The 11,964-nt window shown below is 40.4% G+C and overlaps 1 protein-coding gene across 1 annotated transcript in view; it reads right to left on the bottom strand.

Moving 5' to 3' along the window:
• The window catches only part of LOC113961081, a 521,441-nt gene that overhangs the window by 16,277 nt on the left and 493,200 nt on the right, over positions 1–11,964 (bottom strand). The gene's annotated exons all lie outside the window — the stretch shown is intronic.

Here is an 11,964-nt window from a genome sequence, read left to right as displayed (position 1 = left end):
AAGGGATATTTTGCTTCAGCTCATCCAGTGCCAGTGGCACTCACCCACAGTGCCAGGTCCCTCTCCGCTTGCCAAGTCTCCATACTTCTGGAAGACAGTGCATTAATAATATAATAATGGCCAGTCTTCGTGAACGAAGATTTGGGGAAAGGTCTTTTTACCTTTCCAGCCTGCGCAATGGATTTTTTAGGTGAGACACAGCCTGCGCTGAACTGAGCCCACCCTTTAATCCTAAGGTTCATCTGCCGGGGCCAAGCAAGCTTGGACAATGGCAGTGAAGTCCTCAGGACGTAGGTTTGTTTAGAGTGACCTTCTCATAGATGGATGGCCTTACAGGGCTAACGGGCTCCATCTGCCCGGGGGACTGGCTGGGATTCGAACCTGGGTCGCAGAGGTGAGAGTCCTGCATGCTAACCACTAGGCCACCAGGGGTCCCCGAGACAGTGCATTGGTGCTCCTCAAAAGCACGAGGGATGGAGCCTGGCCCCACACCTGCTGGAAGGAGCTGGAGTTGCTGTCCCTCCAGAGTAGGGTAGAAGGGCTGGTGACACCCTGGTCACAACTCTGGAGAGCCCAGGATCCATCACCACTGGGCTGGGCTGTCCCACCATCCCTTCTTGCCTCTGGCTACTGTCATCATGGAGAGGCATTAGCCCAAGCATTTATTTTTCCGTTTGGAAGAGCATAATCTGTTAGTTTCAGGGCTGGCTGGTGTGAGGCTAAGGTTTCTGTGTGGAGTGGCCACATGGCTCTGCCCATTAAAATCTCACCAGGTGAGATAGCCCGTGTTCGCTATACACAGGGCTTCTCTTCTGCCTCACTAGGAAAGACCATCACATCCAGGCATTTCAGGCCAGTCCCTGCACAAGATTTTTCCTGTTTAGTTGTAAAATTAGGGTTTGTCCTCTCTGCAGTTCTCCTGGATTTGGGGTGATGGGCACAAGGACAGTTGGTGCCTGTTTTTAGGGCTGTGCCTTGCTTGCCCAGCAAAACTGCTCCTCTTGGTGCTATCTACCAGCAGAGGAGCTCTAAACCCAGAAAGGAATTCTCTCTGCCATTTGTTTTGGCAGCAGTTTTTTCACCAGCACAATTACAAGGATGGGCCTCCATCCTGGGAACACTCCTGAAATGACAGGCTCCAGAGGACAGCATTTGGGCCCTTGAACAGAATAAATCTGCAAATACACAAATGGTCCCCTCGGCCCTGGGTGTGCAGGTCTACTTGTCTTCTCCTCCTGCCTCACATCACTTTGGTGAGAAGCTGTACTCACCACCAGAAGCCTGAAGAATCTGAGTGGCACCTGACACCTTCATTGCTGACCAAGTGAAAGCCCCTTCCTGATCATTCAAGCTACAAAACTGTGGGAATACATGAAAGTATGTATGAATTACACAAATCCTAATTTGTGTGGGGTTTTTAAAAAGAAAATAAATCAAATGTACTGTTCTTTAACTTTCCTCTTCCAGTCAGGAAACATAAAGAAAATATCTTTAGATAATATGTTCATGGTGTAGTCATTAGCTCAGTATCTTCATTAAAGCCTTGTACTCTTATTCCATTCCAAAATAAACTCGGGAATAGACAAATTAGAGAAAAATAGGTACATAAGGAAAATTTTGGGCAAATCCTTCAAAAAATTTGAATCCCTCTCCTGTCATTAAGCTGTGATACTCTTCTCTGTGCTGGTAGGGACCATTATGCTCCAAAGTCCACTTTGCTGCAATGTGCAGGGAGCTGTAAATCCCTGCAGCCACCTACAATCTTGGGAAAGTAAATGATCATGGCAACATTAATCAATGATGATTAATGCTTGATAGCATGGCAAAAATGTGTGGGTGAGCACAACAGTACCCAGCTGTAACCAGAAGAATTTTGATAGTCAAGCTGGTGGTTGTTTTGAGAGTATGATGACATTTTCCTTGTGAAAAAAACACTTCTGTTGCTGTTAAGTAAAATTGCTAAAGACATATGAGTCAGGGACATAAAGCAAGATTAAAGAAACCCAGATCCTGTGATAAAAGACTTTCAAGGAAGTTGATTATAGCAAAACTATGCTTCTGGAGTCTAAATGAGTATAATTTCTGCCTGATCAAATTCTGTAACCAGTCATATAAACTGCTCAAGTTGCTCTTCCTCCTGGAATTAAGATCTTTTACAGCCATTTGTGGTGCAATTTTCACCATGTTCTGTGTAATACCACAGCAGTTTTATTTGGGGCTGGAATCAATGCAAGTTTAAATTCTCACATTTACTTTCCTCTATTTAAAGAAAAAAAAAACCAAACAAAATTAAAAAAACCAAGCAAACTAACTAACAAGAAAAAAGAAAGAAAAACAGGCTTCTGACTAACTATTTAGGAACAACAAACCCAAACTCATATACTTCAGGATGTATTCTGGCATACTGAGGACAAACGCTTCTACAATCCCTGTGTAAGTCTTAGCATAATTGTTAAGCAATTTTTTGTCTTTGTTTGAAAGGCAAACATACCATTTCCTTTTGATTACAGATGGACTGGAAGAACTATCTTAAACTAATATTTTATTTTCCAGTACTGTAGCATGACCTATGATTGTTTAAATTTCTCTAGTTTTGGTGATTTCTTAGAGAACTCATTCAGTGTATTTGAAGGCTACTTGATCAAGACATAAATAAATATGGCTTTCCTTAACACTGAATCTTACAATGTTGTTGATATTCCTTCAAGCTGAGAAAAGAATATAGAGCCTTTGGCTGGCATTTATTCACACTAATGCACCAGTGTACCTTGTAGGTGGGAAAGGCATATTTGAGCCACCTCATAGGCTCAATGGCAATGCCGATCAGGCTGGGATGCTTAGGCAAATGTGTCTGTCACTTGACCTGTGGCTCACTGTGCTCTGAAGGGACTGTCTAGCATCTGTTCTGTAATGTGACCATAACTCAGTTCTATTGGCAGCAGAACAATATTAAAACAGCACTGAAGCCAGAGAAATGAAATGTGTATATCAGTATGTGGTGATCCCATCAAATTAATTTAACCTCTCACTGCAAGAATCTGGAGATATCTATTGTTTGCTTTCAAGATTTAAACCTGAGGTGTGGGAGCAGGATCTCTCCTCTTTGACCTGTGGAAGGGAGCCTTCATCGTGTCTGTAAGTCAAACACTGATACCCCTGGATGATAATGCTACGCAAAAGGCTGTTTTTCAAGCTATTCAAGACATGAAGATAAGTGTCATCATATTGTTTGATGAAGAACCCTCAGTGAGGGAGGTTTCTCCAAAAGCACAGCTCATTCATAAGCTACAGGCCTCCTATTTGGCAGGGTGTCTCCCTTGGCATCCTGGAGTCTCAGCTGATGCATTTGCTAAGGATGAAGAGGAATAATGCCTGGATCCAAGGCTATTTAGTTTCTCTAAATTCACCACCAAATCTCTTTGCTGTCTGAGATACAAGTAAAATGTTGTATCTGAAATCTCCTCTCTGAGCAGAAAATTCAGTGAAATGAAAACTGAAGAATATTCCTGGGACTGAAGGCTCAAAAGTTGTGGCAGTACAAGGGAGTGTCAGTGGGGTTCACTGGCCAAGAGAGCAGGGCTGAGATACTCTCATTGCCAGGAACCCTCATTCCCTCTTTGTCAGGAATAGAAACTGGTCAGAGGTGCCAGTTTTGTCCTATCATCTTCATGTACAGCTCATGTGTGTAAGACTGTTAAAAAATAAAGCAAAAAAGATTAAAACAAGCAAAATAGAATGTCAACAGCAGGTACTACTAACTGCAAAACAAAACAACAACTACAAAACCCCCCAAAAATATGTAATTTAAATTTTTTGAGGTTGATTTAATATTACATCCCTTCAGTAGGTGATATTTGACTGGGAATGCATTGATTTCCCTGAAAGAAAGACCATCACGTGTCTTTGGTAATTTGTCTCTCTCTCTCTCCCAGCACAGCATCAGGTTATGACAGATGCAATTTGCACATTTAGCATGTGTGCTGGGATAAATGTGGCATTTCGTTATCCTGGGGAAAATCTACAGCCTGTACCCAAGCAGAATGTTGCTTGCATGAGAATCTACAGAGTTTTTGACTGTCTGAAGGAGTGACAGAGAAACGTCATGGACAGCAGTTATAAATAAAGACAGAAATTTGCATGGTCATGGGTTGCAGGTCTCTGGTTTACAGGTGCTACATTAGCTTGCCCACCTACAAACAGAGTTGCACTTCTGCTTGACATTACTGTTGGTTCATCCTTCACAGAGCCTATTTTAACTTTGAATGAATTGCGCATGGTTGTACACGTAGACATGGTTTTGAATTCTCTTCTTCTTCTTTCAGTCTCCTCTCTTCGCCCACACACTTTATCCTGTAAGCTAAGGCTTTTTTAACGTGCAATACACTTCTAACCTCCTCTATAGACTTCTAATTATTGGGGGGAAACATCTTAAATAGACATCAAACATAGAGCCTACAATGATGTTCTTGGTACATCTTAAAGAAAATGCAACAGTGTTTCTTAATTACTGCAGTGTATATTATTTTGCTGATGGTTTTGGTGTCATTTGAGATGCTGCTTTCCTAACCTTTCCTAACCAGAAATAAAATGTGTGCTTCACCATAGCACAGGCTGTAGGCAAATCTTGGTACCTGAAGAACTTGTCCTTGATATTTTACTGACATTCTGATCTATTCTTCATTTTGTCCAGGAATAGCAGCAGAACTTTGACATCAGTGTGACCAAGATTGTATATCAGCCCAGTCACTGAGGCTGAAGATGTAATCCTGAATGCATCCAAGTCAGTGGGAATCAAAGCTTTTCTACAATTATACCTTTTCTGAATACAAACTGTTCCTGTCCAACAAGAGAGGAAGGAAAATGCTCCTGCTCAACTTTTAAGTTTGAGAGCTACTCCAAAACTGTTCTTCACTTCCAACTGAAGTATAACTGAGTAGTGCAGAGGAAAACAACCAATGCCTGGGAAAGAGGACAAGCTTAAATCCAAGCTACTTGCAAGATGGGGTTGCTCTGAATGAAAATCTAAATCCTGAAAAATGTAACTCCTTCAGCTTTGTACAATGTCTTCCCCAACATCAACCCCCAAGGCCTGACTGTTACTGGAGGGGGGGTGTGTCAGTAATGTGTATCCCTGGGCAATGGGATCAGACCTCTGAGAGACAGAATGGGAACAGACAGCGGCTCCTTAAGGTGGTAGAAGTTTCCAAGGATCCTGATTGGAAAATAAAAGCCATTTTGGAGGGTGATATAGAAATTCTTCTGAACACTGTGCATTTGGATTTCAGTATATGAGTTATAAAGATGCCATGGTTAAGGTGTGATCTTAGGATATTGAAGATATAAGGATTTTGTACACTACCACGACTACCTTGTCTGACCTTCAAGAAACCATTAGTTATCTTAGGCACCACTCATCCAGAGATGAACCATCTCTACCGCATTAGCACTCAGCATAAATATATTAATTACATGAGATGCTCAGGTACATGAGAGAAGTATTTAACACATATAGACATCACTCCTTTGTAGGACTGATTTCCTCCTTCCACATCTTGGCTTTATGCAAATGAAAATCATTACAGAAAAACCTCTTATAGTTTATCACCTTTTTCAGTATCTTGAAATAGTGTATCTATTTTGAGTATAACAGATAATAATGCACAAATTGAAACAGGGCCTCTTGGACTTCAGCTTTTCTCCAACACACTATAGTTTCATAGCTGCACAGGCCTATCACCTATTGCTGAGAAAAGCCCGGAACAAGTTTCACATTGTGAACTCTGGTTTATGTCTTCATCAAAGAAGAGTGCAGCAGGTAAGTGAATCAGAAATGCCACAAGGAGATGTCACAGGCAATTAAATAGTCCATTTTCTTGCTTGCATCCTGGTAGAGAAGACATGAATTTAAAATAGAAGTGATTTTTCAAGGTTTCTAACTTGATACATTCCTTAAGTAAAGTTTTGGTGATGAAAGAGCAAACACAGGATGATATAATATAAAGTGAAGCAGCACTAGATGTGGATGTTAAACAGGTCTGTCCACACACAAATAACAGGAATAGTTTCAATCTTAACATTTACACTGTGCTTCATGCTGTCTCTCTGTGCTCTTTTGCATAACTCAGACTTCAACTTTCCTTCAGTCACAAATGACATATATTTCCTGTGAGGGATTTTTTTGTGGAATGAGGTGATAATTTAGTCATTGGCCTCTTGATCCCAAATAAACCAAGGATCAGCACAATTCTGGCAAATTTTGCACATCATGTACTAAGGTTAGTGTGCCTTGAGATGGTTTTGGACAGTTGTATCCCAAAATTTCAACTTTTCTGTTTATAGAAAATGTTAAACATATGTTACAAAGTTGAAGTTATCAGTGGCAATTCACTTCTGCCTTCTCCCAAGGCCCCTTCAGTAAGGTGAAGCCACAAATGGTAAGATAAAGACAATTATTTCTTCCTGCCTCTTCTGTTAAAAGAGATGTAAAACTCATAAAACAAATGTTGGCAAAATAATTTTGCATAAAAAAACACAGTGCTGCTGAGGCAACATGCTGGTGAATCAATCTTTCTTGTCCCAAAACAGTGTTTTGAGAGAAGAAGAGGAATCGTTTCTGATTTTAGGAAAAGCATATTGGAAGAAAAATGTTCACTATGTCTGTAATAATGCCAAAATGTGACTCATAAACAGAACTCAAATTCATTGGCCTTTCTGATTTGTTTGAAACTTTTATTTCTGCAGACTTTCTTTTCTAGAAGCATGATATAATTTGGACATGGGACTTGCATGGTGATAGTCTTAGGCAAGAAGTCATGGCAAAGGAGAAATTTTTCCTCCCAATCCTCTCCCCTTGGCCCCCTACAAGTAGTGAAGAAGCTTCACTGCTTTAAGAGGGGTTTATCAAATACTGGCTGCAACATGACTGTAGTTACATATTCCTCCCTTTGCTTATGGTACAGCTCTGTCACACACTTAGCATTTTTCTGTGGATGGAAGGATTTAGGGGGAATCTTTTCTTTCAGTGTCAGTTAAGATCACGATCAATGTTAAGACATCACTGTCCTCTCTGGGTGTTTAAAGCACTAACCAGCTTGTCAGTCATGTTTTTGTGCCTTAGTGTCCAGGTTTAAAGTCTTACAAATCAGAGAGTTATGCTCAGTACACCATTACTTTATCCCCTGGTTTCCTGTGCTGAATTCCTGATGCGTTGTGGAGCTCAGGGAGTAGAGCAATCAGAGCTAACTACAGGGAAATTGGTGTAGTTAAATACAAGCTGTGTTTTTCAGCTCCAACATTTTGGTGACTAGGAAACCAGGAAGCCCTTTTCCAGTGGTGTTTGTCACTAGGACTGTATCAGACATCCTACAGTGTGAGGGACAGAGAGAATTCCCTACCCCTATGTAGTGCCAGCAGCGGCGTCTGGGACCAGGCTTGGGGAATTGTTCTGTGCAGATCCACTTGTGCTTTTACAGAGTGAGCTTCACTGTGCTGAGGTGAGGTATTGTCCCATATGTATGGTTTCTGCTCTCTGGGAGGGACATGTTCTCCCTCAGGAATTTTATTGGCCACACAGATGAGTTTCCACTCCGCTTAATTTTGTTTTGTTTGTGGCAGCTTTTGTTGTCCAGTCCAAGCAGTAAGAGAAATAGTGATACAAAAGATGTGGGATTGTTGTCTGGGGGCTGTTTGATCTAAGGAAAAATGTTTGCTTGCATCATGGAGGAAATGAAAGGGATAAAAGAAATCAGTGGGGGCAAATACTGCACTGAGACAACCCCATGAGCCAGTGAACTGCACTGTAAGCCATCATTCCAAGGTCATCTGTGGAAGTACTAAGAAAACTCAGAGCACTACACTTAGTTTTACGTGGTGAATTTTACTCCCAGAGGTATTTTTCCACGATGCCAAAGTGCTGCTTGAAGAGCATACATCGGGACTGAAGGGAAAAATATGCTGTCTTCACATTAGGGAATTGATTGGGGTTTGTAACTCATGGTACCCCTAATATGTTTGACTCATTTGGGATTTCAGATACTTAAATGAAATCACAAGTTCTGACTGCAGTTATGAGGAATTCAAATTATCCAAGATATCCCCATGGTGAAGATTAACCAGAATGACATTAGCAATGGACTGTACAAATTTGGGTAATGAGAATTAGATGGTGAAAAAAACGAAGAATTAGCAGAGAGGTGGTACTGTCAAAGGATTGGTTGTCAGCTTTCTTTTTTTTTTTTCTCTGATGGAAATTCTATGTGTGGATCTTGGAGGAATTGGGGTCACCCAGGTTGAACGGTGTTCACAGAAAAAGGCTGATTACTTTATTCACAATTTTTTAAGGACTGGGTAAACCATCTCATCTGAGTGTGTTGTATGCAAAGGCCTTCAAAGCATCCTGGTAAACATTTCCAGGAGTAGTGGATTCGGTAAGCAAATCAAAAGCCTCAGATTGTTGGACATTTGATGGACACAATATAATTGCTCATTCTTTTTTCCTCGATGATGTCCTTTAGTAAACTAATATTTTGGATATCTTAATCTATGTCCCAGATCTCCAGGTGGAACATTAAGATATTCTGAATAAAAGGCATGAAATGACTTGCTGTTCAAAACAAGAACCTTCGTGTTCCTGATCAATACATGTGCTGCTTTTCTGTATTTTTTTAAATTTATTATAGCAATAATACAAATATTGCTTTTATTTTTCCCCTAAGACTAAGAAAAAGTCTTTTTTTCCCCCTAACACACCTGACAACATTCAGTTACATCAAAACATAGGGATGATACCTGCTGTTCTTTTTTACCCTTCTATTTAATCAAATGGTCACAAATAATCTACTAGCAGCAGAATTCCAGAATAAGAGTGTTATGTTTTAGTTCCTGACAAGTGCATGCTCTTTCAAGATGCATAACAGGAATTCATAGGATCTCTTTGGACCTCTCTGAAAAAATACATAACTGTGCTTCCCAAAATGTCATAGGCAGCATGGGAATATCATCACCAAATAGTTTCAGTGATAGCTGAAATGTTTAAAATATTTTGAGTTTGAGTGAAAATTGGAAGTTGCTTTCTGTTAAAAACTGAGAATAAGAGATGAGAAGAAATTTTTTCCGTATTTTGAAAGCAAATCTTATTTAATTCAAAAGAATATTCAGTAAAAAGACCTCACAGAATCAAAACAAAAATAAACCGTTTCCTCCACTGTCTTAAAGATAATATTGTAGACAGTTAAATGGCTACAAACTCTAATTAAATTTTCTTTATTAAGTCTGAAATTTTAAACCAGAAAATTATCACTAGCTACTACCTGCTTCTGAGTGTGGTTTGCTATAATTGCAGCAATGATTGGAAATGGGGTTATAGAAACTGATGCTATCTGATTAAATGCATAGTTTACCTATTTCAAGGCATTAAGTCTTGAATGAAATCTTTGAAACAGAGAAACACACAGTAATGAAGCTGGTGATTACCCCCCTCAGTCTGAGTTCCAGCTAGAAAATAAATGAGAAATGTTTAGAGTAAAACACTTCAATATGGCAAACTTGGAAGTTTTCGATAATCCATCATTGTGTGTAAGCATATATCTTTGAATTTCTTTGTTTTCTTGGGGGTTTTTGAGTTTTTCAAGTCTCAAAGGGAGCTTGAGTGCTTTTGAAACACTGATGGCTCATTTCTAATCCTGCTGTTTAACACAGTGTGGAGCTGATGTCAGAGCAGAGCCAGTGAAGGTCACAGCACCTCAAGAAGTCAAGCATATTCCCAACAGGTTTGTCCCCATCCAAAGTCGTGCAGGTTGATGCAGATGAATCACTAAATGTCCAAAGGAATGCAGCATCACTCGTGTCTCTGTTACCTTTGTCACTGTATGTCTTACACAATTTTGCAGATTGTGGTTAGTAATGTTCTGGCTCCTGGAGCTTTACACTTCCAAAATTTGTTTCTTAAACAATTGCTCTTTCTGCAGCTACTAGTGCCAGAGGGAAATAAGGTCAGTTTTGGGTTTTCTAACAGAAAAATACAAGGTTCTGCTGCTGTTCTTGATGTTTTTAGTAAACACATCAGTTAGCATCCTGTACAGCAGATGCCATCAGAGAAATGTGCAATTCTAATCTGAGGCAGTTTATCTCTGAGTAAACTGTTAAACTATGCTGAGATGTTCTCCAAACTGTTCCTGGAAGTGGCTGGGATAAATCACCGTAGAGGAGACCTGACAACTGTAAGAATACATGGACAAAGTCCTTCATCAGTCTCAAAGAGGAAGTGTGGAACTGAATGAAAATTACTAATAAAATAGGAAATGACGTAAAAACTGCCTACAGCTACACACAACAGCATGCATAAAAAATGAAAGGGAAAATCATGCTGAAAAGGACGGATACATGACCCTTCAAGAAAGAAGAAAAAAACCCTGACTCCATAAGAATATGGCTGCTGTCAGGCAGTTTGGGTTTCTCCATTAGGACAAAGAGTTTATTTGCAAGTCTCTTTCAAATTTACAAGGAGTCAATGAAACAAAAGGAATGGTGAAAGAAAAATGAGAAAACGGATAAGGAGAAGAATTAATATTTTGAGACCTCATTCTCTTGTCTTAGAAAAACTGCATTTTCACAGGTGCAATGAACCAGCTGGGACTTTGGAACTGGTACCTAATTTATATTGTCAGAATTGTTGCAGATACCAGAAATGGTGCTTTAACAAGTCTGACCTCATTTTCCTCTCCTTTTTAAATCCTGTTTTCACTGGCTGGCACATAGCAATGGCCACCAGCAATACTTATAGTGCCCCAATTATTTTTCTTTCCTCTTCAGGTGTAAACCTGAGCCCACACCATAAGAAGGGTCTGGAGCAAGTGGCTGATACTGAGCCAGCTCCTTGGCATTCTCAGCATGGAGCTGGGAAGAAAGGACTGTCTGGGCCTGGCTGCTCCATGTGAGGACAAGGGGCTGCTGGCCTGGAGCAGAGGGTCATCTTTCTGTTGCATCTGAAGTAACTGAACCTGAGTGTGACAGATGAGCTATTGGAGAGGCAACAGCAGATGTGCTGTTTGACCCTGAGCATGCTTGTCAGAAAAACACTGGCACTTCTCAGCCTGCCCAGAATGTGCAGCTTCCAACTGGAACTGGAGACAAACATATAAAGTGAGATACAGGCACACTCCCTCTACGTTGAAGCAATGGGTCTTACGAACTTTTTTTTCTGTTGTCTCAGTTATTCTGAGTTCTTACTCATAAAAATCTTCATCATCTTTTTCCTCTATTTATCAGAATGAAACCCCAAGCACTGGCTCCCAGTATTGCCAGCAGGAGCTGTGTTTTTCTGCAGACAAAGAGAAATAGTGAGTGTTTAGTGGTGATAAAGTGGTGACACAGTGGTGACACACGATTCAGAAAGTGCAAATCCTGTTTTAAATTGAAAATAGTTAGCTGGTCTCTGACTGATAGACAGACAGACAGACACAGACACACACACACATGCACAGGACTCACTGGGTACCAGCATGTGGCTTTGTGCCTAAAACAGATGGGGATATGGTGTGGCTGAGTGAAATAATACCAGGATTGAATTTAGGATCTGGCAAATTATCTCTTCATTCTTTTTTTTCCCCGGTGCACTCATTAGGCAAGGAGTCTTCACCTAAATTTTCACTAATGTGAGTACAATTCTACCTAGGAAGAAAGATCACAATATTCTCAGCAACTGGGCCATTCAATTAATGGATATCCATTCAATATAGATGAAATAGACTTGAAAGGAACATTTCAGGTAAATGTTGAATTGCTCCCATGTAAGCTTTTGAAGCATCAGGTTTTAATATTTTATGTTTATTCATTCTGAAACCGATATCAGACAACTTTTGAATCACCAGCGTCAGTGGAGTCAGTATCTGAAAGACACTGAGCTGCCTTGTCGGTGTGGGGTTAGCTCTGGGTGGTTCAGTCAGGTGGATACAAAGTACATGAGTG

This window comes from Neopelma chrysocephalum, unplaced genomic scaffold, assembly GCF_003984885.1.
Source record: "Neopelma chrysocephalum unplaced genomic scaffold, ASM398488v2 Primary Assembly neopelma1_97034, whole genome shotgun sequence".
NCBI classification, from domain to species: Eukaryota; Metazoa; Chordata; class Aves; order Passeriformes; family Pipridae; genus Neopelma; species Neopelma chrysocephalum.
The sequence above is the reverse complement of the archived record's forward strand: the minus strand, read 5'-3'. Positions and strand labels throughout refer to the sequence as shown.